Here is an 8,172-nt window from a genome sequence, read left to right on the forward strand (position 1 = left end):
ACCGTGTCAGTATGGCATGTCGTATTGAGGTGGCATCCAAGATTGAGGTGAAATCTGTCGTCCAATTTTTGTGGACACGAAGGCATAATCTGAGTGAAATCCATCGCCAAATTGTCAAGGTGTATTGTGAGAATGCAATAGCACACAGGAAATGGTGCCATATGTTTGAAGAGGAAAGAACGAACGTGAACGACAGTGTGTCGGGCAGCCGGCAACTGGAACACTATCAACAAAACTGAGCGTGTTAATGCAATTATCCTTGTCAACCGCAATGCGAAAATTAAGAGAGATTGCAAGTGAACTGTGCTCTCACTGGGTGCTGCGAATGTTTAACGATAGCACAAAAATCAACTCAGTTGAAATTGGACGGAATTTTTACACACAAGAAATAAAAAAACTGGTCACACGATTCGAAAAGTGCTTGGAATACCTTGGTGACTATGTCGAAAAAAGTTAAATGTTCATACATTTTTCTCCAATAATTATTTTCTTTCTAATGTGTCTTGTTTGTCTTCTACGGGGGGGGGGGGGGGGGGTGTAACTTACTTTTTGATTTGCCCTAGTACATACAAAAATACGCCGATCATTCTCCAGCAATCTGCGAAGTGCTTCAAGATGGTGTGGATCTGTTGCCGTGCAAGGATGTTCTTTCACGGCTGATTCACGACCACTTTCAAATGCCTTGGCCCATCTGCAATGGTACGATACGGTAAAGCATGCTCCCCACATACCTCGCATTAAACCTTGTGAATTTGCTGTGCATTCTTTCCATGTGCAACCTGAAATTTGATGAATATTCATTGTTCTTCACGCATGAACATTGTTCAGGGTGGTATTATACACTCACTTCACTTTCACGTCTTCTAACTACCACACAACAGTACTATTCAGCACCAATCACCTACACACGATTGGTGAGGTCACTAATGCTGGGATGTGGCATATATGTTACTACTACTACTGGTCGGCGCTACAGTCCATGTAGGTCCTTGCCCTTCCTTCTCCATCCTTTAACTCCTAATCTTCTTAGGTCCTCTTCCACATCCTCTATCCATCTTTTCCTGGGCCTACCTCTTCTCCGTCTCCCTTCCGGTTTTCCATTAAATATTTTCCTGACAACCCGTGCCTCTTCAATCCTCTTTACATGCCCAGCCCATCGTATTCTACCCTGTTTGATCTTCACTACAATATCTGGCTGATAAAACAATTCCTGTACTTCCATATTTGTTCTCATTCTCCATCTCCCTTTATCTCTTACCGCTCCAAATATCCTTCTCAGTATTTTCCTTTCCCACCTTAACAACGAATCTTCCTCTCTCACCCACATCACCCAACTTTCTGAACCATACATTACTATGGGTCTTAATATTGTTGTATATATTTTAATTTTTGTGTTCCTACTAACGTTCTTAGATTTAAACATATTTTGCAAAGAAAAATAGCATCGATTTCCACTTGTTATCCTTTCCTGTTGTAACGCTTCTTCGATTTGTGGAAAACCTTGTAGATTTTCCAGCATGGCACGGTTTAAATCCCAGTAAGCTAACGTGCTTTTCTTCAGATATGCAGGCAAAAATGTGACTTTATGTGCGTCGGTCCATCCTACGATAGTAGATACTCCCTTTTATGTGTTAAAGAAATCAGATATACATTCCCCAGGGTCGGCGTTGAAAATGTCTGGTTGGATAGACTGAACTCTAGCGTAAGAACATATGGCGGGATTCGAAGTACTAGCTGTAGATGCAGGGTCAAACAGGCATTTCGAATATATCACGTTCGGCAGGGAGGGTGTACGTATTGCTTCCGCAGAGCAAGTAGGGAGGGGACACGTAACAACAGCAGTAAGAAGGGGTTTCCGTTCACCAGACGTCTGTTGACGTGTGACAACCATCAAAACAACACAATTTCGGACAACGAACAAGACCGACACCTCAATAAGCTCAATAGTCAATTAATTGTCCAAGTGGAACCATTACGACAGAAAGCGACAAAACTAACGCTTTCGAACCAAAGACCACCAAGAAAACACAAGTGACAACATCGAACCCAGACTAAAGTACCAAGACAAGCAATTCCTACTTGGGATCGTCCCTCCACTGTGAAAGCAGAGAACCGCATCTCCACCACTATGTAACACTTAGGGGGCGACTAGCGTAACCTTGGGTAATATCCTTAGTTGATGGTAGACATAAAGAGGCACTCGCTTGATATGCAACATATATTTATTAGTCTAAAACGTCCAACAGTAAAATTCTTATGTTTTAACTCCAACTAACTGGTCATTTTGTGACTTGATCGTATTCTAAAATAGAAAGAATTCCCAAGTGTCACCATCATATAAACAAGAGTTTGTTTGTCTTTCGGGATCGTTGATAGGCTATGTGAAGCCTGATATTCGAAGTTAATTGGCTGCGAGAGGTGTATCGTAAGAGGGGATACAGCACTGAAGAGCTACGTCTACACTTAACTAAGCAAGGGGGCTAGCCCCATGAAATAACTACACTCACGATTAACTTTAAACACTACAATTGACTGGTCTGGCAGGTGTGTGAGAATGATAGACAAGGATTTTAGGAACGTTCGTTACCTGTAGATCTCGAAGTGACTATTGACTTGCTGGTTCGTTGATAAAACTCTACTGAAATAAAGCTCCTTTCCGATAGTGTACTACTCCTCGCTGTAACTCCTTTTGTAACGTTCGGTAATCCGACTTTTAAGTCGGAGGCAACAACTATTCATACCATAACTTTCTTAGTTCAACAACTTCCAAGCCACTGACTGTGCACGCGAGATTTCAGATACCGACTGTGTGAAGAAATATTCTCCCAAGCTATTTAAACTAAATTCGAACTTCGGCCATTCAATAACGGTGCTTTCAGCGTAAAGCTGTGTTTGCAGTATATTTCCTGTGATTCCGGAGAATTCGTATCAGCGGATTTTTACATCCGCTTAAGATTGCAGGTGGCATTTGCTTGAAAGAAGCTCTTTCCAGCTTCTTTCATACTCGGGGCCCTTTTTATGAAATGATTAGACTATCGGACTATGGTGCCCGGGGTCCCGGATTCGAGTCATGCCTTTGGCATGATATGTCACTTAGGGCAGTTGAGGCTTACCCACCAAAATAGGAGCAGCGAACAATGGAACGGCCTCTCGGCATCAGGACTCACATTCTCAGTGGCTTGTTCTAGGAGTAGTTATTAAAGTGACGACCTTGTCTATCCCCAACCCAGCTGAGAGAGCCCACAACCTTGTGGCTATTTTAGCTGACTGTCCATTCTGGGGGAGAGGTATGGCCTTGCTGGCCGTGACGTAGGCTTGTGGTCAGTAGACCTCTAAGCTTGTCGCCAGGGTTATTCCCAGAATATTCACGGTCAAGGTTCTGACCTTGTTGCCGCTAAGCCACCAAACTTCCTGTAGGTTGCCTTATCAGGAACCTTGCCCTTGATAGTATAAGATGGAGGGAAGGGCCTTGGCTGAATCATGTGTTGAGGATGAGAAGTGAGTGTGATGCATATTCTTACTTCCTGATCTGCTTTCCTTATCTCCTTGTAGAGGCAATGCTCCTTTATGTAACTTGCAGTAATGCTCGTTACACTGTATTTCTGTAACTGTCTTGTTATCTGCTGTTATTATTGAGCCCAAGTATTTAAAGGCTTCCACCCTTTCATATTCTTTTCCATTTATTCTTATGTAAGGTTCTCTTCTGCCTCTTTCTGGATCTCCCATCTCCATATATTTGGTTTTATTTGTGTTCACTTCCAGTCCTAGTTCTTGAGCTTTCTCTTCTAACACTTGATAACTCTCTTCCATAGCTTGCTTATTCCTTGCTATTAAAGCTACATCATTTGCATATGCTACTATTTGTGTTAGTCTATTTAATATTGTTCCTCCAGGGTTGATTGGCAGTTGTCGGATTACTTTTTCCAATGCTAAATTAAATAATATTGTAGAAAGTAAATCTCCCTGTCTCAGTCCTTTCTCTACTTTAAACATGTTTGTCATTTTCTGTTCAACTCTAACTTTACATTCCGTTGTTTTCATTGTCATTTTGTCATTCTTATCAATTTCCTTGGGATTCCAAACTCTTCCATTATACTGTAGATCTTATTTCTTTCCAGGCTATCGTATGCTTGTTTAAAATTGACATATAGTTGGTGAAGTTCTTTGTTATACTCATAGAACTTCTCCAGCACTTGGCGCAGTAAAAATATCTGGTCCATCGTGGAGCGATTTTTTCTAAATCCTTCTTGGTAATCTCGCGTTATACTTTCCATCCAATCTTCCAATAATGTTATCCCACGGAAGTTTTCACACTTAGCTTTATCCCCTTTCTTATGTATTGGGCATATTATTCCTATTGTCCAATCTCTGGGCATTTCTTCTTTTATCCAAACTTCAATCACTTCATATATGGCCTGCTTCACTCCCTCTCCACCATATTTCAGCAGCTTCGATTCTATGCTATCTTCTCCTGGCGCTTTATTATTCTTTAGAGACTTTATTGCATTTTTTACTTCTTCTAAGTTGGTATTATCCCTTCCTCCTCACTTATTTCTACCTCTTCTTCATCTCTTTTTCCCTCTTTATCCTCCTCATTGGTTCCGTTAAGTAATTCACAGAAGTACTCCTCCCATCTTTCGATCATTTTTCTTTTGTCTCCAATGAGGTTTCCTTTTTTATCCTTGTAGAAAACTGCTCTGGGTTGGTATCCTTTCTTCAGATCTCTTGTTCTCTCATAAAACTCATATCTCATTTCTGTCTTTCATTTCATCTAACTCTTCTATTCTCCTTCTCTCAAACTGTCTTTTCTTGGCTCTACATATCTTAGCTGCTTCTCTCCTCTTTTCTCTATATTCGTCCACTACTTGTCTTGTTCTCCGTTGAAGCATCCTTTTTTCAGGTGTCGTTTCTCTCCTGTATTAGTATTGAGCATTCTTCATCAAACCACTGTTCTCTCTTCATGTTTTCTTTATTTCCCAATGTATCCTCTACTACATTACCTATTACTGTTTTTAATATTTTCCACTTACATTCTAGTTCTCCTTTGTCCCATATCTCCCGCGAGCATTATATCGGTTTTCCTTCTCATTAACCTTTTCTTTCGCCGGGTCGTAAACAAATTATCCAATCTCCTCCAAGGCAATCTTGTGGTATCCGTAACAAGTTCTTTCGACGGTGTAGGGGAGTTAACCCTATGACCAACCCCCAACCTGGAGGACCAGGATTTATTTAGGGTTTACTCCCCTAGGTAGGTTGGTGTTGCTTTGCCTTCGGAACCCTTCCTGCCCCTTGGTTTTCTGTCAGGGTATCCTTCCCTTGCCTTTAGGGATCCCTCCCCTCCCTGCAAGGCAGCAGGGGCCCTGCTTATTTAATGGCGGAACTTCTTTGCCGTGTCACAGTGCTGTCTTTGGGCATTTCTGGGTTTTAATGGGTGTGATACTGCCACAGATCACTCCCTCCAGACCCTGATAGCACTGCTGCCTTGGTCCAGGACTGCTTATTGGCTATGCCTTATTCGCAGTGGCATATATGTCACATGGAGCATTTTCGACTTTTGTAACATACTCTTGACTCAGGTAATGTTCGTGGATACATGTTTGAAGTGCTACATGAGCCTTCAGGTATGTAATTAGTAAAATGTAATTTGGTTCTGGCTATACAAGGTAACCAAAAAAGTTCTTGCCGTTTTTGACGTCCCATTAATCATGCGCTCACAGAGAGGAAACGAAATGACGCACATGCCTGCCAAGCGATCGGGAGTTAGTCTGACCATCGACTGTCAGCAGTCATAGCTCGTCCAGTGTCGAAGAGAAATGGAGGTATCGAAGCAGCTTGTTCATGTGTGTTTGTTGTATGACTTTAAAGTGGGCCTATCAGCTGCCGCATCAAGTCACTGCATTTGCCAGACATTTGGGGAGAATGCCGTTAACGAATGCACTGCCAGGCATTTGTTTCAGAAATTCCGTTCGGGAGATGTGAGCCTTTCGGATGAACCTCGCAGTGGACGACCTCTTGTGTTGGATGACGAGGCCCTGAAAGCAGCCATCGAGAAGGACAGTGGTGTAATGTGTGATGAACTTGCAGAAAGGTTCCATGTTTCCGCTGAAACAGTCAGACTGCACCTGCATGGGATAGGGAAGTCATACAAGTTAAGCATGTGGGTACCCCACACATTGTACCCCAACAAGGAACGAGTGACAGCCAGCTTGTCCTTGCTCACTCGGCACCTGAACACACCCATATGTGATGTCTTGCTCATTGGTGACGAAAAGTGGGTCCTCTATGACACTCCCAAGCATACCAGACATTGGTTGTCGCCATGTGACCCTGTTCCTCACACCTCAAGACCACCTCTGCACCCACGAAAGGTTATGCTCTCTGTATGGTGGAATTCTCGGCAAGTGGTGCATTACGAGCTCCTTCCACCTGGTCAGACCATCACTGCTGACCTCTACTCTCAGCAGTTGCAAAGGGTGCATTGTGGCAGAAGGAGCCGGCATTTGTGAATCGCAAGGGTATGCTGTTCCTGCATGACAATGCCAAGCCACATGTGGCAAAGAGGACCCGGAAGACCCATCAGCAACTTGGCTGGGAGACACTGTGCCATCCACCATATTCACTGGACCTTGCACCAACAGATTACCACCTGTATCATTCCCTCGACAACCACCTGCGTGGGAGATCCTTTGCAAATGCGGGAGACCTGCGGAACGCACTCACGGACTTCTTTGCATCCAAGCCCGCCGAGTTTTATCACCAGGGTATTGTGCAGCTGCAGGAACGTTGGCAAAAGGTGTTGGATGCTGATGGAGATAACTTCGAAACCTAAAGGTACGTACTGTCCACTGGATTGCTCTTTGTTTATCACTGCTCTAGAACGGCAAGAACTTTTTTGGTTACCTTGTATTTGTAAAAGGGAGATTTTTAATTCCCCGCTGAAAACAAGTACAGCTTATATTAGAATTTTCCCCCCCTCAAAGTATTAGCAGCCAGTGTGTAATTCTTGCCACAAGAATGTCAGGCAATATACAGGTACCATTTTGAATCATCATGCTCTGGCGTTACCTATGTGTGGGCCTGCCAAAGTTCAAATTTTGCTTTAAAAAAAAAAAAATCACTTCTAGTTGATAAAGGAAAATGTTTAGGCAGAGCATACCCAAATTTCGACCCTTTGAGGTTTTTCATCTTGATCAACATTGTCATTGATGGATGATATTGGTGCCAAGTTTCATGACGCTTACGTAACTAAAGAAAGATATTGGACGGTGTAGAGCCTCGCACCTGAACTCTCTCGAACCAGTCAGCTGTCATAACCACTATACTTACTACTCTTACAATTTAGGAATACTTGTGATTTGCTGTCGAAAGAAGGAACTATGTAAAGGAAATGGTGGGTGCACAATTTAAGGAACATGCCTGTTCGTAAAGAGCAAAGTATATTGAGGGGTACTGTCCAAGTTTCACATACGTGAGAAATCCAGGTTCCGTACTCGGTGGAGGCACATTGTACGGTGGTTTGGATCCCAATTTAAACTGTAGGTAACATTTTCATGGAGAAATATTGCTTTTTTGTTTAATACACATATGATATGTTTAATTAACACAATCACCTGGAATTATTATCCTCACTTTCATATTTAATATATGGGTTATTTGCAAAATATCTGAAATTGTGTGTTGGTAAATAATTTGCATATCTTACCATATCACATAAATTGAAAATAATCCAGCTGTTCATAGGTGTTCCATACCATAAATAAGTTAATAACTCCTTTGATCAAATATTTTTCATACCATTTCAATATTTTTTAATATAAGTAACTTTAATTATGTGAACATATCATAATAATTACAAAGGTTATATGATTGCATGAAAACATATCTGTTATATTCAGATTTATTATTTTCAATATTGATCATCGAAGATACATATAAAGTGCCAAATCTTGGAAAATTTGAATATCATTTAACCAAAAGAGTAGTTAGTATATTAACACATGAAATAAATTTGGAAAATTATGTAGAAGCATAATTTATTCTTGGAATTATAAAACATTCATAGGTTGACTATGCTCGTGAATTATTGAGTTTATATCAAAATTATTCAGGATGAAAGTATAGAAATACTGTTTAGCCCACTAGTTATATTTTATAACCAATTTTATAGGTTAT

Source organism: Lepisma saccharinum, chromosome 6, assembly GCF_977018435.1.
Source record: "Lepisma saccharinum chromosome 6, izLepSacc3.1, whole genome shotgun sequence".
Taxonomy (NCBI): Eukaryota; Metazoa; Arthropoda; class Insecta; order Zygentoma; family Lepismatidae; genus Lepisma; species Lepisma saccharinum.